Source organism: Podarcis raffonei, chromosome 6, assembly GCF_027172205.1.
Source record: "Podarcis raffonei isolate rPodRaf1 chromosome 6, rPodRaf1.pri, whole genome shotgun sequence".
Classification (NCBI taxonomy): domain Eukaryota; kingdom Metazoa; phylum Chordata; class Lepidosauria; order Squamata; family Lacertidae; genus Podarcis; species Podarcis raffonei.
Window position 1 is genome coordinate 81,578,545 of NC_070607.1, and position 12,348 is coordinate 81,590,892.

General features: G+C 47.2%; 1 protein-coding gene across 5 annotated transcripts in view; it reads right to left on the reverse strand.

The window, feature by feature from the left end:
* ADNP (activity dependent neuroprotector homeobox) overlaps positions 1-2,728 on the reverse strand; it is a 46,502-nt gene extending 43,774 nt beyond the window's left edge. For 4 of the 5 annotated variants that reach the window (XM_053394253.1, XM_053394252.1, XM_053394255.1 and 1 more), the window contains exon 1: positions 2,033-2,728. The gene's annotated coding sequence lies outside the window, so the exon portion shown is untranslated. The remainder of the gene's footprint in view (positions 1-2,032) is intronic. The other variant, XM_053394256.1, reaches the window with a different exon arrangement.
* Between the last annotated feature and the right edge of the window lie 9,620 nt (positions 2,729-12,348).

Here is a 12,348-nt window from a genome sequence, read left to right on the forward strand (position 1 = left end):
ACAAAAACCTGAATTTAATACTCTTATAACACAAAGCATGACATCAGGGAGGGAGTTAATAATGTAAATGTAGGTCACACCATACTGCACATGTGGCATTTTTCTTTATCTGACACATTGCCTCCACTAAACATTGAAATTCTGAGAATAAAATTGGCAGGTGCCACAGGATGAACTTGTAGGAGTTGTTTGTTTTCCCCAAGAACTCGAGTTTTTATCTCCTAATTGTCACAGATATCTGCAATACTTCTTCAACAAGAAACAGTGCCTGAGGAAAGGCAATGCATATTTGGAAATTCCTAACGATCTCTATTATCATGAACTGCACCACACAAGAAACAGCCATGCAAGTAAATAATATACATGGCATCCCCAATCACAAATGAGTTGAAGTGTAGTTCCTTTACTCATCATGAAGTTTTATGTTCAAACCTGGAACAAAGTTTAATGTTAAACCTAGAAAAAGGCTTAAAGCATCCTCACTGCATTGTAGTTACGTCCCTTCCTTTAAATCACCACCTTGATTTTGGGAAGCAACTTCTTAACTGCCATCAGGCTGCTTCAGTGGCACAGACACAATCAACCTCCATGACTTTTAGCAAAAGCTTCAGGGGGGTAAGGTGCATCAAGAACGGCAGAGATTTTAGGTACCACATCAGGATGACACTTTTGGTCATCGTTTTCCAGGAAAGCAGATGGAAGTGGCCAGATTCTTTAAATCAATGCTCTCTGCTCTCTTAAATCTTTGCCTGTGCTGCTGTCAGAGCAACTGAGCCTGCAGTGATAGGCCCATTTTCCCAGGCCTATAGAAGGCGCTGTGTGGCAACTCCATTCCGTGCATCTGGGGCCCTCCCCCCCTCTCTGCAGCAGCCTTACCCAGTGAAAAGAATGCGCCCCCTACTGACTTGCATGCTCATTTCTCCATTCCACCGACTTGGCTGCGGTGCAGTTTGGGTGGGGGCTGGTATTTTTTTCCTTCGATGGCCACAAACCCCAGGCAACGGTAGTTTTAACATGAAGCCACGCGCTGATTACGCACACGCCTAAGTAAAACTGAACTGGGGATGGGGGAGACGGACAAATACATAAATAGTCACAACACCCGTGTAGAAAGGCACGTTAGAGGGAAAAGTGCCTGCTGGTGGTGTTTGTCTGCGACAGAACCAGAAGGCAACCTCCTTTTCCCTCCTCTTTGTCTGAAATATAGGTTAGAAGAACTACTGCGCGGGATGGATGCAGTAAACAAGAGTTACGGGGGTGGATGGGTGCCTGTTACTCGCTTGGAGCTGCTACTCTGCTACAGCTACGAATCCCGCCTTTTCCAGTACACCCGACACCTCTAAGTAGGAAAGGGAGGGGGGGTCGCAGAGGAGGCGGCCGTTCTCCATTCATTGCACCGCAGCCTGCTCTAAATTTCCAGCGCCAACTCTGCAGTCGTAAGGGGGCTTTCCTCGCTTCCTCTCCTCCCCCCCCCCCGCGCACCTCCTCTCCTTCCAGCGCACATGCTGGAGGAAAAGGCGAATTTCCGAGAATGCATGCCGGAGCGGACGGGCTGCATTCGCCATCCTCTTGCCCACCCCCCACGCCCGCCCGGCTCGTTCCTTCGTTCCCTCCTTCATCGGTCCACTATGCAGCCCATGCAATCGCGGTCGGGCGCAACATCCATGTGCCGCCTCCCTGCAAGGAACGGGAGGTGGGGGGGGGGGAGAAAGCGAGAGAGCGCGATGCAAACGGAGAGGCGCCCGGAGTTAAGGCAAGCAAGGGAGAGGAAAGCCGGCTACGGAGGCGTCCTCCCGCGCCTTACAACCCGGCCTCGGACGGATGGAGATGAAGAGGAGGAGGAGGAAGAAAGGAGGGAGGGACCGGGAGCGAGTGCTTCTTAGCGGCATGTGCAAAGATGCGAGCATCGGAGGCCGCCGGGCCCGGCTGCACCGGAGGAGGAGGAGAAAGAAAGCAGGCGGCGGCGGCGAAGGGAGGGCGAGGGAAGGGAGGGAGGGTTGCGCGGGGCTCCCGCGCGCGCTCAGGCACCTACCTGGCTGGGTCTCGCGCTCCCTCCTCAGCAGCGGCGGGCGCTCTTTCCCCCGGCGGCGGTGGCGCTGCTGCTCCTGCTAGCGGCTCCCGGCAGGGCGGGCGGGCAGCGGAGCCGGCGGTGCGGGGGAGACAAAGGGGGCTGGATGGCGGGCTGCGCCGGGGGGGCCGGCTGCGCGGGGGGCAGGGCGGGGGCTGGGCCCTCAGCGGGGATGAGGGGGCGGCGGCGGCGGCAGCGGCTCCGTCACCGGGGCGAGGGGCGTCGGGCTCCGGGCCGCGGGGAAGGGGAGGGGGGGCTCCCTAGGCGCCCTGCAGACAATACAGCCGGGTCCCTCCTGCCCAGAACCTGCCCTGGCCAAGATGGCGGCCGAGAAAGAGCGGAAGTGACGTGGGGCGCTCATTAGCATATGGGACTCATTGTCCGGCCGGAGAGGAGGGGGACTCGCGGGCACGGGCGCACACGCCCCCCCTTCCTGTGAGGGGCATTGAGCCGGGACGAGGCCGGACCCCGGCAATGGGACTTGTTTGTTTTTTTTTTTTTCCTCAGTCGCGCCTCCCCTCCCGGCGTGAGGAGAAGCGGGCCCTTTAAAAAAGTAGGTGGGTGGGTGAGGGGAGCGGGTTACATAACCCCGTCAGAGTGGGGGGATTCTCGCGAGAAAGGCAGCCGGCGGCGGGATCTGCCCCGGCTCCGCTAGGAGGCGCCGCGCCCTGCGGCTGGGGCCGGAGAGAGGAACGCGGAGCCGCCCGCTTATCCCTCCGCCGCCCCAGCCGGCACTACATCTTTCCCTGAGGGGAGGAGGGGAAGGGGGTCACCACGCCGGGGAAGAGGTGGCGCGCGGGAGGGGGAAGAGCCCGGAGTGAGCCCGCGGCCACGTGACTCGGGAGTGAGCCCGCCACGTGACCCCAGCTTCACCTGAGCGAGCATCCTGACACCTCGTGCCGCTAAGCTGCTGGTCACACGCCTTTGCACTAGTGCAAGAGCGAGTGTGAGGACCAGAGGGTGGCAGAGGCATCCTTGTGCCACAGTCTGGCGGCTGCTCTTGGAATAACGCAGCAGAAGCCTTTTGTGTTGTGAGCTACCAGTAGTGTGCCTCACACCTCCCAGTAACAGGCAGCCAGATTTGTTCCTGCACAATGGTGATCACCCATCAGCATGCGGCATGGCACCATTGACGCGCCATCAAGAGAGAACGGGTGAACTGCTGCACATCACATCACGGTGGCATTAACAGATAGCATACCAGTGGTGTTTTTTATTGGACAGGCCTTTATTTCATTAGCATGGGCTACTAAGCATTTACATTACCTAAAATAAAAAAAAATACAGACTGCAGTATAGGATGCACGTGCAAAAGAGGATCAAGATGTTGCAGCTGATAGCTAAGTGAACATGAGCCACCAATGTGGTACATCTGCTAAAAAAGCTAACACACTCTTAAGACTGCATTAAAAGATGCATAGGGTGCGAAGTAATAATTACACTCCATTATGCAGTGGTCAGGCCCTGTCAAAGGTACTCTGTCCACTCTGGACACGGCATTGTAAGAAGGAGGTTCGCAAACTGGAGTATGTCCAGATGAGGCCAACGAAGACAACAGGTCAGGAATTCAGGTCCTATGAGGAGCCATTGAAAAAGCTGAGTATGTTTAACCTAGAGAAGATAATTGTAAGTATAGATAGGTATCTAAAGGGCTGTTGTGTAGGTTGGGGAGGACTTGTTCTCGGTTGCTCCACAAGGCAGGACTAGAACCAGTGGGTGAAAACTCTTCCGAAGTTTACTATACAGCGGAAAGGAGCAGCCAAGCATACTAGGACTCAATTTCTTGACTTTAAGAAAGCCGACTTCATAAAACTTAGGGAAGTGCTGGGTGAGTTCCCATGGACAGTAATACTAAAAGGAAAGGGAGTTCATGATGGCTGGGAGTTTGTTAAGAGGGAGATAGTAAAAGCACAACTTCAGGCAGTACCAATGAGACGGAAACATGGAAGGTGCCTAAAGAAGCCAGGGTGGCTATCTAAAGAACTTTTAACTGAGTTAAGATTAAAAAAGGATGTGTACGAAAAATGGAAAGGGGGGAAACCACCAAAGAGGAATTCAAACAAATAGCCAGCATGTGTAGACACAAAGTCAGAAAAGCTAAAGCACAGAATGAACTCAGGCTTGCTAGAGAGGTTAAAAGCAACAAAAAAGGCTTTTATGGGTATGTTCGTAGCAAAAGGAAGAACAAAGAAACAGTGGGGTCACTCAGAGGAGAAGATGGTGAAATTCAAACAGGGGACACAGAAAGGGCTGAACTCTTCAATGCCTTCTTTGCCTCAGTCTTCTCCGATAAAGAAAACAATGCCCGACCTGAAGAATTTGGAGCAAATGATTCAGCAGAGGAAACACAGCCCAGAATAACTAAGGAGATAGTACAAGAATACTTGGCTAGTTTAGATGTATTTAAGTCTCCAGGGTCAGATGAACTGCATCCAAGAGTATTAAAAGAACTGGCAGATGTGATCTCAGAACCACTGGCAATCATCTTTGAGAATTCCTGGAGAACAGGCGAAGTCCCGGCAGACTGGAGGAGGGCAAATGTTGTCCCTATTTTCAAAAAGGGGAAAAGAGAGGACCCAAATAATTACCGCCCAGTCAGTCTGACATCAATACCAGGGAAGATTCTGGAGCAGATCATTAAGCAAACAGTCTGTGAGCACCTAGAAAGGAGTGCTGTGATCACCAATAGTCAGCATGGATTTCTGAAAAATAAGTCATGTCAGACTAACCTGATCTCATTTTTTGACAGAATTACAAGCCTGGTAGATGAAGGGAACGCAGTGGATGTAGCCTACCTTGATTTCAGCAAGGCATTTGACAAGGTGCCCCATGATATTCTTGTAAAGAAGCTGGTAAAATGCGGTCTTGACTATGCTACCACTCAGTGGATTTGTAACTGGCTGACTGACCGAACCCAAAGGGTGCTCATCAATGGTTCCTCTTCATCCTGGAGAAGAGTGACTAGTGGGGTGCCACAGGGTTCTGTCTTGGGCCCAGTCTTATTCAACATCTTTATCAACGACTTGGATGATGGACTCAAGGGCATCCTGATCAAATTTGCAGATGACACCAAACTGGGAGGGGTGGCTAACACCCCAGAGGACAGGATCACACTTCAAAACGACCTTGACAGATTAGAGAACTGGGCCAAAACAAACAAGATGAATTTTAACAGGGAGAAATGTAAAGTATTGCACTTGGGCAAAAAAAATGAGAGGCACAAATACAAGATGGGTGACACCTGGCTTGAGAGCAGTACATGTGAAAAGGATCTAGGAGTCTTGGTTGACCACAAACTTGACATGAGCCAACAGTGTGACGCGGCAGCTAAAAAAGCCAATGCAATTCTGGGCTGCATCAATAGGAGTATAGCATCTAGATCAAGGGAAGTAATAGTGCCACTGTATTCTGCTCTGGTCAGACCTCACCTGGAGTACTGTGTCCAGTTCTGGGCGCCACAGTTCAAGAAGGACACTGACAAACTGGAACGTGTCCAGAGGAGGGCAACCAAAATGGACAAAGGCCTGGAAACGATGCCTTATGAGGAACGGCTAAGGGAGCTGGGCATGTTTAGCCTGGAGAAGAGGAGGTTAAGGGGTGATATGATAGCCATGTTCAAATATATAAAAGGATGTCACATAAAGGAAGGAGAAAGGTTGTTTTCTGCTGCTCCAGAGAAGCGGACTGCAGGATCCAAACCTCAGGAAAGAAGATTCCACCTAAACATTAGGAAGAACTTCCTGACAGTAAGAGCTGTTCGACAGTGGAATTTGCTGCCAAGGAGTGTGGTGGAGTCTCCTTCTTTGGAGGTCTTTAAGCAGAGGCTTGACAACCATATGTCAGGAGTGCTCTGATGGTGTTTCCTGCTTGGCAGGGGGATGGACTCGATGGCCCTTGTGGTCTCTTCCAACTCTATGATTCTATGATTCTATGAAAATTGCAGAGAACCATATTTCAGCTAAACCTTAGGAGAAACTTCAAGTCAGTATGAACTACAATGGTACCTCAGGTTACATACGCTTCAGGTTACATACGCTTCAGGTTACAGACTCTGCTAACCCAGAAATAGTACCTCGGATTAAGAATTTTACCTCAGGATGAGGACAGAAATCGTGTAGTGGTGGCAGCAGCAGGAGGCCCCATTAGCTAAAGTGGTGCTTCAGGTTAAGAACGGACCTCCAGAACGAATTAAGTTCTTAACCTGAGGTACCACTGTATTTGACAGTGGAAAGGCTTTCTCTGGAGATGGTGGTTTGTTTTTTTTCTTTCTCTGGAGGTATTTAAGCAAAGGCAGGACAACCATCTATCAGTGATGTTATGGTTACATCCTGCATTAAGGAGGGGGTTGTGCTAGATAACCTCCACAGTACCCTTCCAATTTTATAATTCTAAGACTACACAAGCAACCTAAGCTGTGGTATTATGGCAGGAGTGCATAATCTCAGAGATGCACCTCAGCATTTTCTTGAACACTGCGAGAGATCTTGTGGCATGCCTGTAGCATCAGGTAATACAATTACATTGAGTGCAGCAAAATGTTTTGGGCCAATCTTTGGTGACTCCTTGACAGTAACACTCAATATTGCCAAATTAGAGACCAAATATCACAGGGGAAGCCATTCTAAGGACATTTCAACTGTCACCATTTTTAAAAAGCTGCAACAGCGCAGATAGTGCAAGTTAATTTCATTGTACAAAGGTTGTACATTGACAATATATTATTATTATTATTATTATTATTATTATTATTATTATTATTATTAGTGACTACTGCTTTAGTAGCTCCTCACTATGCTGGCAGATATGCCAGGGGTAATGCAGCTGCATAGCAACAGCTGCAACCATACATTGCATACCACTAGCCTAACAGTAACCATATAATAGCAGGTAACAGTCTGATTACTAACTATATAGGACAGTGCAACTGTGACGTAATTGCAATTATGTCAAGATGCACAACAGCGTGGCTCAAGAGGTGAAAATACTAACTACATACAGCAGTAGCAATAATATAAGCAGAACAATTGGGTTTTAGGCCCAGTTTTGGCACATAAACTGCTTTGGCACAGACTGAGGCACTGTTAGTGGATGGTTCCCTAGATTGGATGGATGGGAGATTGCCTGCTCTTGATAGATTTGCACTTCCCCCGAAGGAGCAGGTACGTAGCTTGAGAGTACTTCTGAATCCTTTGCTGTCGCTTGAGGCTCAGGTAGCGTCTGTGGCACAGAGTGCCTTCCATCACCTTCAGCTGGTGGCCTATCTGGGCAGGCTTAGGCTAACATTGGTGATCTAGGCTCTGGTAATCTCTAGGTTAGATTACTGCAAAGTATTACATGTAGGGCTGCCTTTGGAGACAGTTTGGGAATTTCAGCTGGTGCAGAATTTGACAGTGAGGTGCTCACTAGGGCAAGACCGTTTAAGCATATGATGCCAGTCTTGGCACAACTACACTGGCTGCCAATTAGTTTCCGGGCCCAATTCAAAGTGCTGGTTTTGAGCTATAAAGAAGAAGAGTTTGGATTTGATATCCCGCTTTATCACTACCCGAAGGAGTCTCAAAGCGGCTAACGTTCTCCTTTCCCTTCCTCCCCCACAACAAACACTCTGTGAGGTGAGTGAGGCTGAGAGACTTCAAAGAAGTGTGACTAGCCCAAGGTCACCCAGCAGCTGCATGTGGAAGAGTGGAGACGCAAACCCGGTTCACCAGATTACGAGTCTACCACTCTTAACCACTACACCACACTGGCTCTAAACTGCTTTAAACCGCTCAGGACCGCAATACCTCAAGGACTGCCTCTCCCCAGATGAACCTATCCAGACCCTGCAATCATCATATGAGGCTTTTCTGCAGTTGCTCTACATTTGTGGAATGGTCTTCTGGGGGAGGTTAATATGGCACCTTTATTACACATCTCTAGGTGCCGGGTGAAAACTTTCGTCTTCAACTAGGCCTTTGCCTGATGTAATAGTCTATGTCCTTTTAAATGTCGAAATAAAATAAAAAATTCCTTCCAGTAGCACCTTACAGACCAACTAAGTTAGTTACAGTGATACTTCAGGTTACAGACGCTTCAGGTTACAGTGTCTGCTAACCCAGAAATAGTACCTCGGGTTAAGAACTTTGCTTCAGGATGAGAACAGAAATCATGCTCTGGCGGTGCGGCGGCAGCGGGAGGCCCCATTAGCTTAAGTGGTACCTCAGGTTAAGAACAGTTTCAGGTTAAGAATGGACCTCCAGAACGAATTAAGTTCTTATCCCGAGGTACCACTGTATTGGTATGAGCTTTCGTGTGCATGCACACTTCTTCAGATACACTGAAACAGAAGTCACCAGACCCTTATATATAGTGAGAGGGTGGGGATGGGTATTACTCAGAAGGGTGGTGGGAATGGGTGATTGGCTGATAGGTATGGTAAACCTGTTGACGACTGTTAACGGCTGCAATTGGTCTTACAGGAAAAAGCAATGGGTGAGATGGCTAAAAATAGCTTTATCATGTATAATGAGATAAGAATCCATTGTCTCTATTCAGACCAGGTCTCTCCATGGTTTTAAGTTTGGTAATAAGTTGCAACTCAGCAACTTCTCTTTCCACTCTATTTCTGAAATTCTTTTGTAATAAGACAGCTACTATGAGATCTTGTATAGAATGTCCTGGGAGATTGAAGTGTTCTCCTACTAGTTTCTCTGTCTTGTGAATCTTGATATCTTTTAAATGTGTTTGTGAAGGGGGAGAAGTATTGGTTTAATTTGTTCTTGTTTCCATCGTGTACTTTTTGGTTTTATTTTGTATTTTTATGTTATGAACCACCCTGAGATTTTTGGATGAAGGGCAGTATAACCATTTAATTAATTAATAAAATAATAACAGCGTTCTATCATACCCCTTGATGCTGCTGTTGTGGCTGTATAGCAGGTGTTTTTATACAGCATGCCATTAGCACCACCCTACTGGTAAGCATCATCATTATCCTTAATATATGTGAATAATTATAATATGGTTACCTATATGAAGGAAAGTTATTAGTATATCATTTCATTATCCCAGCATTTTTATCTCAGTCTACCAGAGGGGACCGTGCAGATATTACTATAAATGGGTTGCAATGTGGAACAAAGTGTTGGGGTAGCGGGGGAAGTTGCTTGGACAGAAGAAGCACTAGGGGATGGAGGGCAGATTTTCCTTCCTCCCCAATAATGTTCCTAAGCAGGCCTGGTATCAGCGCCCAGCACTTTGAACAGCAGGACCCACCTGGACTATGCAGAATTAGATAAATTAACAGGAAGGATTCGAAACCTGTGGGATCAGAGATTCTTAGAGGACTGGAGTAAATAGATGAACTATTTGAAAAGTAATTGTGATGAACAGATTACGCTAGTAGGACTGCAAGAAGTTTTGTAAAGTGGATTATCTGAAATACTACAAGAAAGACTATGAAAAGAATTATTGGTTAAGGACAATTAAATGCAATATAGAAATTAAGAAATGCAGAATAAGTGATAAAGAACGGAAAATCATCAGAGGTGTTGATGGAAGTCTAAAACATTGTATAAGATGAGAAGATATGTTGAGAAGTATGAGAAGATTTGTTGTATGACTGTTGGAACTGATATGTTAAAAAATCTATCTATCTATCTATCTATCTATCTATCTATCTATCTATCTATCTATCTACCTATCTATCATCTATCATCTATCTATCTATCTATCTATCTATCTATCTATCTATCTATCTATAGAACAGCAGGACCCGCCATCTTGATTTCTGAGTGCTCTGGAGTGACACTAAACTGCACTCTCCAGGATGTTGTGGCAAATTTAAAATGGCAGTCATGAGCCTGATCCTGGGAGGACCCACTGACATTGGCAGATAAGGTTGACAAATGCCTGCTTAAATGTGGAGCCACCCTTTCTCTTAACTGTACTCTTACTTTTATTTATCCTTGTTCTTTAAATTCCCAAGCATTGTACAAAAATTAAAACACCAAAGCCTTTCTTTCATCCTAAGAACATAAGACAAGCATACTGGATCAGGCCAATAGCCCATCTAGTCCAGCATCCTTCTCTCACAGTGGCCCACCAGATGCCTGTGGGAAGCCTGCAAGTTGAACATGAACACAAGAGCGCAGTGCCCACCTGCAGCTTCCAGCGACCGGTATTCAGAGTCATGCCTCTGACAGTGAGGACAGAACATAACCGTCATGACTAGAAGCCACAGATAGCCTCATCCTCCGTAAATCTGTCCAATCCTCTTTTAAAGCCATCCAAGTTGTTGGCCAACACTGCCTCCTGCAGGAGCAGGTTCCATAGATTAACTCTGCAATAGAACGAATAATTTTAAAAATCTGTCCGGAACCTTCCAAAATTCAGCTTTATCGGATGTGCATGAGTCCTAGAATTATGACAGAGGGCGAGAAGCTTTTTCTCCATCCACTTCCTCCATTCCATGTATAGTTTTGTAAACTTCTATCATGTCGCCTCTTACTTGCCTTTCTTTCAAATGAAAAAGTCCCAAATGCTGCAACATTTTGTCATGGATGAATTGCTCCACCTTGCTCATTTTGGTTGCCATTCCTTGAACCTCCAGATTTTTGGACTAGAACTCCAGTGAGCACTAGCCGGATCAGCCCAAATGGACAGGGATTAGTGGGAGTTGTGGTCCACGGAATCTGGATGGCGCCAGAATGGGGAAGGCTGGGAAAAAAAGATCACAACCCTGTGGAAGGGATGAAGAATAAAGCGCTGTTACGGAGAAAAGAAAGGGAAACGGTGGAAGATTAATTGGAATTACTTCTATGGGGGATATTTAAAGTGCTGCACCTAGGGAGAGTGTTTCAGTGAGGCAAGAACCTGCTCACTCTGAGATTGGGTGGTCTGGCTTCCATCCATAGGGACAACATCCAGTATGTGCAAAGCATATCTGTGCTCAGAGTACATGTTGAATACATGGCCAAGGATTTGAACAGCCTGTGGGCCTTCCCACCAGTCCACACATGTACTGCCAGTCACAATCCATCAGTAGTACTCTAAATATATGTTATGAATAATAGCTTTGTTTAGACAAGCATTTCAAGGGTTCAAGGTGCTTCCCGGATAATTGTACCAATCATTACTGCAACAGCCCCAACTGTTATGCCAGGAACATTATTGTCCCTACCTAGGAGGTATGCTAAGTATATATAATGGTTTGTCTAAGGCCATGGGCGTAGCCAGGATTTAGCGGGTGGGGGGGGGCAGGACACCCACCTGACCTGTTCCAGAACCAAGCTACCTCTGACATGAAGCCACACCTATCGCTCAGTTGGGTTGTCAGTTGCATCGCTAGAATGCACTGCAACATCATCCAAGTAATTATTATTATTATTATTATTTTATTATTTATACCCCACCCATCTGGCAGGGTTTCCCCAGCCACTCTGGGCAGCTCCCAACAGAACACTAAAACAATAAAACTTCAAACATTAAAAATTTCCCTAAACAAGGCTGCCTTCAAATGTCTCACAAGTGACCTCAGTGAATATTTCAATTTCAAATATTCTGATTATTTCTACTTTGAGTTAAGTATTGTTATTTGTTTACTTGATTTAGGCGGTGGCAGCTGCCCCTGCCCACGTCCATGTCCATGTCTAAGGCCACCTCTTGAGTTATGTGGATGAGGTGACATTTGAACCCCCGCTGTTGGCCCCTGCAGGAGTATTACCTTGCGAGTATTTGGCTACAGATGGACCATGCTCACATTGTGGTACCATGTGTGTGAACCACTGCCTTCTAGAGCCCTATCTGCAACTGCTGCAGTTTGCATCACTTATCTGCCTCGGTTGCAAGCCCAGTGGCTCCATGCAGTCCTGAGGTTATGCCAGGTATGAGCTCTACTTCACCAGCATGCTGCAATGTTAATGATGGCAAAACATTCTACACGTCATACGTTCTTTCTGTCTTTCCTTACGTAGATATCCCAATGGTCCACCTTGTCCAGCATCCCGTTCTCACAGTCAGATGCCTGTGGGAAACCAGAGAGCAGAATGGGAGCACAAGAGCAACTCTCCCCTCCTGTGCTGCCTCCAGCTGTGGAGGGAAAAGAATAGCCAGCTAGCCCTCTCCATGGATTCGTCTAATCTTTTAAAGCCGTACAAGTTGGTGGCCATCACTGAGGGAGCGAATTTCATAGTTTGACGGTGTACAGTATGAAGAAGGAAACGATGGTGGCTTCATGGGCTTTGAGACAATCCCTGGGAGAGATGGCTGTTGCTTCCATTGTACCCACAGGGAGTTGAAGC